The sequence below is a fragment of the Natator depressus genome, chromosome 13 (assembly GCF_965152275.1).
Source record: "Natator depressus isolate rNatDep1 chromosome 13, rNatDep2.hap1, whole genome shotgun sequence".
In the NCBI taxonomy this organism is placed as follows: domain Eukaryota; kingdom Metazoa; phylum Chordata; order Testudines; family Cheloniidae; genus Natator; species Natator depressus.
The window spans coordinates 37,495,029-37,504,030 of NC_134246.1; positions in this window are offsets into that span (position 1 = coordinate 37,495,029).

The following is a 9,002-nucleotide window of genomic DNA, read 5'->3' on the forward strand; positions in this document are numbered from 1 at the left end:
ATTTTTGTTCCACTGTTGAAACGAGACAAAATTCAGAGGCAGAGTAATTAAATAAAAGCAACTCGTTAGCAGCTAACGAATGAATAGCTAAATATTTTGCCTGAAGCATCAAGATTTTAAAAACTATCACGTGACACAAATAGATAACTTTTGATGTAAAAAATAATTAACAAGTGAGGTTAATTAGGTCGGTTGATGAGAGGAAGAAAAGTTAAATATTAAGGGAGGGGCTTTGGTTATTGAGATGGGTAAATGGGTGCTGGGGAGAAACCTGCCCAGGGGAAGGGAATTGGGTGTCTAACTCAGAAGCAATTAATTAGAATATTAAAAATGAATGATGGGTGTTAATTAGAGAGATGAGGATATGGGGTTAAAATGAGGCTGGTGAAGGGAAATCAGATGTGGATTTCCTTGTCTAATAAAGAGCAAACTCTAATTAATCATGATATGAAATAGTAATGCTGGTGCTTAATTAAATTAATTAAAAAGGAGGAGGAAGGGGTGTTAAAAATCACGTGGGCAATTGGAAGCAGATTTGAATCCTTCTCTTAATGAGGAGCCAACTAATTAACTGTGATGTTAAAAAAACGATTAACGACAGAGAACAAAGAATTTACCAATGCTATTAATAAGAGTAAAAACACATGAAAGGTATACTATTAATACATTAATTAAGGAGCTGTGTAATTATTGGTGCTCTTAATACATTAATGCTGTACGATTAAGAACAATAGAAAGTAACACTGATATGAATAAATTAATTGGAAAGTTGGACAATTAACAGTGCTGCTAATCAGTTTATGATGTAGAGCAATTAAAAATTTTTAATACGTTAATTAGGGCAATGAACTATTAAAGTTGCCTTTAATAAAGATGGGGAACAGAAAAATTTACAGTGATATTAGTAAATTAATGAAAAAGACTAGCTATTAACAGCAATATTATCAGTAATCAGTGAAGATAATTGTTCTTTATAAACGTTAACTTAACAGCAATACTAATTAACTAGGGAACGAACAATTAGAGGTGGAGAGAGAAGTGAGATACTGTTGAGAGAAGCAAATATTTCTTGAACTTGTACAGGTAGAGGTGCTGTTAATTAGCTAATTAGGAGTGAACAGTTTAAGCTATTAACAAATTAGTTCAATGGACAATTAGAGGTGCTATTCATGAATTAATTAGTCAAAAACACAATTGGAGGCGCTGTCAATCAACTAATTAGTCAATAGTCAATTAGAGGCCCTATTAATGAACTAATTAGTCTAATGAACAATCAGAGGTGTTGTTAATTAGATGATTAGTCCAATTGACAATCAGAGGGGCTGCTAATGAATTAATTAATCCAATGGACAAATAGAGGTGCTGTTAATTAGCTAATTAATCCAATGGATAATTGGGTGGGTTATTCATGAACTAATTAGTCCAATAGAAACTAGAGGCGATGGTAATTAGATAATTAGGATAGACAATTAAGGCTGATATTAATTAATGAAGAGAATTAGAGGTGCTATTAATTAACTTGGCGTTGCCAGGGGCAACGGTTGCTAGCCTAAGCCCTCCCACCCACGCCCTCCAGAGTGAGGCACGGTCTGGCCGCAGCCCTCTTGCCTTTATAACCGCCCTATGGTGCTTCCACCAATGGAAGATGGGCCTGCTCTCGTGCTCCAGCCAATCACCGGATTCTCGTGCCACGTGGGGATCTTCCCTCTGGCCCTGGAGACTGCGACTCTCCGGCGGCTCCTCGCGAGCTGGGGGCTCCAGCCAATCAGCGGGATCTTTCCCACCCGGAGACTGCCAGGCCCAACTGCTCTCTCGCTTTCGCTCCCAACCAATCAGAGTCCACCTAATAGGAGCCCGAACCACGTGGCATTCTAGCGTTTACCTCTGCAGAAGACTCCCCCACAACCTGCCCCAGTGACTGATGACCTCACAAGGCGCACAGCCAATGATAGCCGTTCCCGCTCACCCACCGCGACCAATCGGAGGGACGAAGTGGTTTTCCCGCCAAATTTTCACGGAGGTAAATTCTCTCACTAGAAGAAAGAAGAAAAGAAAAGGAGGACTTGTGGCACCTTAGAGACTAACCAATTTGTTTGAGCATAAGCTTTCGTGAGCTACAGCTCACTTCATCGGATGCATTCAGCTGTAGCTCACGAAAGCTTATGCTCAAACAAATTGGTTAGTCTCTAAGGTGCCACAAGTCCTCCTTTTCTTTTTGTGAATACAGACTAACACGGCTGTTACTCTGAAATCTCTCACTAGAGTCGCTTGCCTGGGGAGTTGGTGTCAAGCCACGTGCCCGTGTCAGTCCCGGCTGCCAACGCCCCCCCCCGAGTCAATCCCCGGTGCCAACGGCCCCCCCGTGTCAATCCCTGCTGCCAACTGCCCCCCCCGAGTCAATCCCCGGTGCCAGCCGTCCCCCCCGTGTCAATTCCCGCTGCCAATCGCCCCCCCCGAGTCAATCCCTGGTTCCCAACCGCCCCCCCCCAAGTCAATCCCCGGTGCCAACGGCCCCCTTGTCAATCCCTGCTGCCAACCGCCCCCCCACCCGTATCAATCCCCGGTGCCAGCCGTCCCCCCATGTCAATCCCCGCTGCCAACGGCCCCCCCGTGTCAATCCCTGGTGTGTGTCAATCCCCGGTGCCAACGGCCCCCCCGAGTCAATCCCCGCTGCCAACGGCCCCCCCGTGTCAATCCCCGCTGCCAACCGCCCCCTCCATGTGAATCACAAGTGCCAGCTGCCCTTCCGTGTCAATCCCCAGTGCCAACGGCCCCCCCCGTGTCAAGCCCCAGTGCCAACGGCCCCCCCATGTCAATCCCCTGTGCCAATGCCCCCTGCCATGTCAAGCCCCGGTGCCAATGCCCCCCCGTTTCAATCCCCAGTGCCAACGGCCCCCCCATGACAATTCACGGTGCCAACGCCCCCTCCCCCATGTCACTCCCCAGTACCAATGGCCCCCCCCGAGTCAATCCCCGGTGCCAACCGCCCCCCCATGTTAATCCCCGCTGCCAACGGCCCCCCCGTGTCAATCCCCGCTGCCAACCACCCCTTCCGTGTGAATCCCCAGTGCCAGCTGCCCTTCCGTGTCAATCCCCGGTGCCAATTCCCCCCCCCCCCGTGTCAAGCCCTGGTGCCAACGGCCCCCCCCGTGTCAATCCCCGGTGCCAATGCCCCCTGCCATGTCAAGCCCCGGTGCCAATGCCCCCCCGTGTCAATCCCCAGTGCCAACGGCCCCCCCATGACATTCACGGTGCCAACGCCCCCTCCCCCATGTCACTCCCCAGTACCAATGGCCCCCCCCGTGTCAATCCCCGGTGCCAATGGCCCTCCTTTTTCAAGCCCCGCTACCAATGCCGATACTTGCTACCGATACACCCCGAGTGCCGATACTTGCTGCCAATGCCCCCCCCCCCACGAATGTCTCTGGCTGTAACCCCCCGCCATGGGCCCTCTTCCTTTTCCTGGTCATAAGCCTCTGAGCCCTGACAGCTACCACCCATCGGGCCCTGAGATAATTTTTGGTGGCCTTTTCTGCACCCCTCGCCAGTGTCTCCCCAGCCTTTACAAAGAGGATTATGTTAATGTGCATGAAAAAGTATTTAAAAGTTATATCTGACATAAAAAGTGTGATGACTAACTGCATAGCTATTTAAACCACTGACACTAATTAATAAAGGTTAATGACTTTTACAACCTATTAATAACAAATAACCATGGCGAGAAACCACATTGATTGCTAATCCTGATAATAAACAGGAGTGAAGGTTAGTGAGTGATATTTACCCCACAGTAATCATTAATAATGGATATAAAAGAGATTGATCACTGAGACTGATGGTAGAAAATATATTAACCACTAATGCTGATAATAATTAATCAAGATTAATGACTAAATATACAACAAATTAAAATATATTAGCCTATAATATCATTGATAATTAATATTGGCTAATGGGAAAATAAACATGTGATTAATATATATTAACCGCTAATATTTTTATATTTAATATTGAATGACTAAATCTACACCAGATTAATATATATTAACTAATGTTGTTAATTAATATTGACTAATGACTAAATCTACACTAAATTAATATATATTAACACCTAATATTGTTGATGATTAATAATTGCTAATAGAAGCTAGTGACTAAACATACAATAAATCAATATGTATTAACCACTCATTGTTTATAATAACAGGTAAGAAAGATTAATGAGTAATGTTCACAAGAAATGAAGTAATACATCGCAATAATGAGGCTCGTAGTTAGTAGATGTGACGAAATGGGAATTTTCATAATGTTTTCTCAGAATATGGTGTAGGTGCCTCAGTTTCCCCTATGCAGTTCTGAAGTATCTCGGGGGTGGGATAAGGGGGTTGCTGATTGCTGCAGAGCCCTAGTGGGCCAGCGTGATGCTGTCTGCACAGAGAATGGCCGACACCCTGTCTCCTGGCCACTGATGGCCTGGGGCCTCCCCTGCAAGGAGCCAACTGAAGGGGTTGGAGAACACAGAGATCAGGTGGCCTCCTAGCCCAGGAAAGAGACAAAGGCCAGAGGAGAGCCTGGAGAAATGGAGTCTGGAGCTGGCTGGGGAAATGGAGGGGGGCCCAGATGGGGCTCTGGCCTCCTTGGCCCCAAGATGGACCTGACTTCGGGCTCCTGTTTCCTGTACCTACAAGCTCTGTTTTGGCTCCTGTTCCTGTCGTCTAATAAACCTTCTGTTTTCCTGGCTGGCTGAGAGTCCCGTCTGACTGCGGAGTTGGGGGGGCAGGACCCTCTGGCTCCCCCAGGACCCCGCCTGTGCAGACTCGCTGGGGGAAGCACACGGTGGGGCAGGGGAGGCTGAATGCCCTGAGGTCAGACCCAGGAAGGGGGAAGCTGGGGAAGCTTCTTGCCCTGGAGACAGGCTGCTCCGAGAGAGGAGGCTCCCCCAGAGTCCTGCCTGGCTTTGGATGGAGTAAATCCAGAGCATTGTCCGGTGACTCTGTGACAACTGGTGGCAGTGGTGGGATCTACTGCACCCCGTGGACCAAGCATCCAGCAGTAAGCAACTGGGGAGCAGTAAAACGAAGGGGAATTAACGAGGACCAGGTGTGCTGAAGGCTCAGAGAGGGGCGGTTTCAGGGGGCGAAGGAGCTACTCTTATCCCCTGGGAGAGTGTGACCAGCGAGAAGGACTGTTGCAGTAACGGGGTCCCCCTGGGGACTGCAGCGAGCGGTCCCAGGGGCAGAGGAGCCTGCAGCTCAACCCTGGCAAAGAGGTGGTGACCTGGAGAAGGGCTGGCACACTAGGGGTTCTCCCTGGAGACCGTGGGGAGCTGAGAGCACACAGGCCTGTGAGTCCACAACAACTTGGGAAGAGCGGAGTGAGGGCCTGTCACCGTCTCCTTGAGAAGGACATTGTAACCTGGTGCAGAAAGAGAGGGTTGAGCCTTGGAAAGTTCACCAAAGCAGAGTTCATCGTGCAGCTGGAGGAGGATGACCGCTCTAAGGAACAGATTCCTGACCCGAAATGGGGCTATAGCAGGATCTGGGAGCAGCTGGAGTGGGAGCCAGGCATCCCCAAGACTCCTGTCCCCGACCAGACGGGGGTCTTCATGATCGGGTTCCCCATCGGGGGATCGGAGACGGACGGGATTGGAGCTGAGTCCGAAGGAGCGAGAGGACTGTGAGAGACAGCGAGAGCCCAAGAAAGAGCCACAGGAGATGCAGCAGCATGAACTGGCGGTGGGGGAGCGGAGAGGCCTAGGGGACCTCCCGGGGTGAGTGGGGATAGACCCCGGGGGGCCAGTTCCGCAGGGAACCTCGAGACTAAATTGCTGCCCCTGGTTAAGGAGGGGGGGGATGTGGATGCCCACCTCACTGCCTTTGAGCAGGCTGGCGATTTGAACCAGGGGGACCCTGCGGAAAAGCCCCGGTGTCTAGCTCCCTTGCTGGGTCCCAAGGCCATAGACACCATCAGCCCAATGGGTGGGGAGGTGGACAGGCTTCCACTCCTGACCCCGGCCTATGTGTCTGTGGGGACTCTCCTGGGGCCAGGCCCCTCAGACCCCAGTGGGAGCGGAAGGTGATGGTCAATGGGGAGACATTCCTGGGGTGGCCAGACCCTGGGACAGAGAGAACTGGTGTCAGGCCCCGGGTGGTGCAGCCCCCCCAGATGCTGAGGGCCTGGGTGAGCTGGGTGAAGGTCCTAGGTAGGAAGCCCCTCACCCTGCCTATGGCCCGGATCCCTGTGCAGGCCCAGGAGGGGTGGGGCTGACTGGTTGTTGGGGTTCTCCAGGATATCGGCTGTGAGGTCCTGTTGGGGGACGACTGTGTCTCTTTGGGACAGGATCCAGGCCCGGCTCCTGTAATGGCCGAGGGTCTGAATTTGAATCCAGGGAACCAATGGGCAGAGAGGGAAATGGTCAGTGAAAATGCAGATGCCCCGGCTGGCAGGGGGGAGGAGCTGCGAGGCTCAGGATACCTGCCTGCCTGTAACCAGCCCCCTGGGGCCGATGCTCTCCGCCCCCCTGCACACCGCAGAGGGGCTCCGGCTGGCTCTGATGCCGTAAGGAGAGCAGAGAGCTCGCTGCCTGCCCCCACTGGGACAGCAAGGGCAGCGCTGAGCATGGGGGGAGCTGAGACCCCAGCTGAGTGGGGGGACACAGGCAGGGCAGGTCGGCTGCCAACCAGGTTCGCTTTGTCCAGAGGCGCGGCTGGGAAGTGATCCCACGGCAGGGAGGGAGCGACCCGGGACAGGGCTCAGCGGGGCTGTGACCCCAGGCCCAGCCCGCGAGAGGGAACAGGTCCCGCTCCCTTCCCCAGCAGCTGAATTCCAGACTGAGCCGCAGGAGGATCCCTCCTTGGAGGAGCTGAGGGAGCGTGCTGGGCACAGGCTGCAAACCCCCTTGGGGAAGGCTGCAGGGACAGATTCCCGTGGGAGAAGGGATTCCTGTACTGGGAAGGGGCTCCCGGAGGGGAAGTAGAACTGTGGGGGATCAGGAGGCAGCTGGGGGTGCCCCAGAAGTACCCCTGCAGGCTGTCGTACCTGGCCCACGATGTCCCTCTCTCGGGACACCAGGGGATCCAGGCCCCAGGCAGTGGCTGCTGCAGAACTGCGACTGGCCCGGAGACTGGGACGCAGCCTGGCAGCACGGCAGGTCCTGCCACCCCGGCCAGAGGGGGGGGAAGGCCGGGATAAGGGTGAAGCCCCCTTGAGACCCCTGCCCATCATAGAGGAGCCTTTCCAGAAGGTGGCCATGGACATAGTGGGGCCCCTCAGCAAGGCGACCCGGTTGGAGAAGAAATACGTCCTGGGGGTGATGGATTTCGCCACCCGCTATCTGGGGCGGGGGCTCTGTCCTCCACCGAGGCAGACACCAGGGCAGACGCGCTGCTGAGAGCAGAGAGGGGGTCCCGGATGGTCCTTACAGACCAGGGGTCCAATGTCATGCCAGCCCTGCTCCGGGGCTGGTGGGAGAAATGGGGGGTCTGGCCCACCTGGGCCTCTGCAGGTCACCCTCCATCCAACGGGCTGGTGGAGAGAGTTTATGGGAGCCTGGGGATGATGCTGAGGACTTCTATGAATCAGCATCCGCAGGACGGGGACAAGTTCCTGCCCCACCTGCGGTACAGGGAGGTGCCCCAGGAATCCACAGGGTTCTTCCCTTTCGAGCTGCTGTATGGGAGGAGAGCGAGGGGACCCCTGGACCCGGAAAGGGAGGATTGGGAGGAGAAGAGGGAAGACCCCCTGGTGGATCTCTTCCCTGAGGTGGGAGCCAATCCTCCCATCAGGTGTGTCCCCTTCAGAGTCACTGGGAAAACAGCCCAGAACCTGGAGAGAGAGGTCGAGGACATGCTGGCTTTAGAGGTGACCCAGCCGTTCAACAGCCCATGGGCCTCACCCGTGGGGTTGGTCCCCAAGGAAGACGGGTCGATCTGGTTCTGTGTGGACTATCGGAAGCTTAATGCCATCACCGTGTCCGATGCCTACCCCATGCCTGGTGAGATTCTAGACGAGCTCTGGGGGGGGGGCTCATTACCTCTCTACTAGGGATCTCACCAAGGGCGACTGGCAGGTACCTTTGGACCCAGATGCCAGGTGAAATCTGCCTTCTCCACCCCCTTGGGGCTTGAGTGCCTGGTCCTGCCTTTCGACCACAAGGGGGCATCGGCCACATCCCAGCGCTGGGTGGATCAGCTACAGAGGGGGATGGAGAACTTGGTCCTGGCGTCCATTGATGACGTCTGGGTCTTTAGCCAGACCTGGGAGGAACACGTGTCCCAGGTGAAGAGGGTGCTGGGCTGCATCAAGGAGGCAGGACTGACAGTAAAAGCTGGAAAGTGTAAGGAGGAGAGCGGCTGCCCAAGCCCAGAGCTGGACAAGGTCAAGATGGGGGCTCTTAACCAAGAGAGCCCGAATCACAGCCCTCCAGACTGGAGTGCTGGGAGAAGACCCAATCCCAGTTTGAACCCCAGGGGTATTGGGGTGGCCTGGGCCCCCCCCTGCAAGGTGGCCTCCTGGCCTGGAAAGAGACAAAGGCCAGAGGAGGGGCTGGAGAAATGGAGTTTGGAGCTGGCTGGGGAAATGGAGGGGGTTCCAGACGGGGGCTCTTGCCTCCTTGGCCTCAAGATGGACCTGACTTTGGGCTCGTGTTTCCTGTACCTACAAGCTCTGTTTTGGACCCTGTTCCTGTCGTCTAATAAACCTTCTGTTTTACTGGCTGGCTGAGAGTCCCATCTGACTGCGGAGTGGGGGGCAGGACCCTCTGGCTCCCCCAAGACCCCGCCTGGGCAGACTTGCTGTGGGAAGCGCACAGAGGGGCAGAGGATGCTGAATGCTCCGAGGTCAGACCAAGGAAGGTGGAAGCTGGGGAAGCTTCTTGCCCTGGAGACAGTCTGCTCCGAGAGAGGCGGCTCCCCCAGAGTCCTGCCTGGCTTTGTAGGGAGTAATTCCAGAGCATGGGCCCGGGGACTCCGTGACAGTACATAAACCAGACAGTTTCTGGCAGC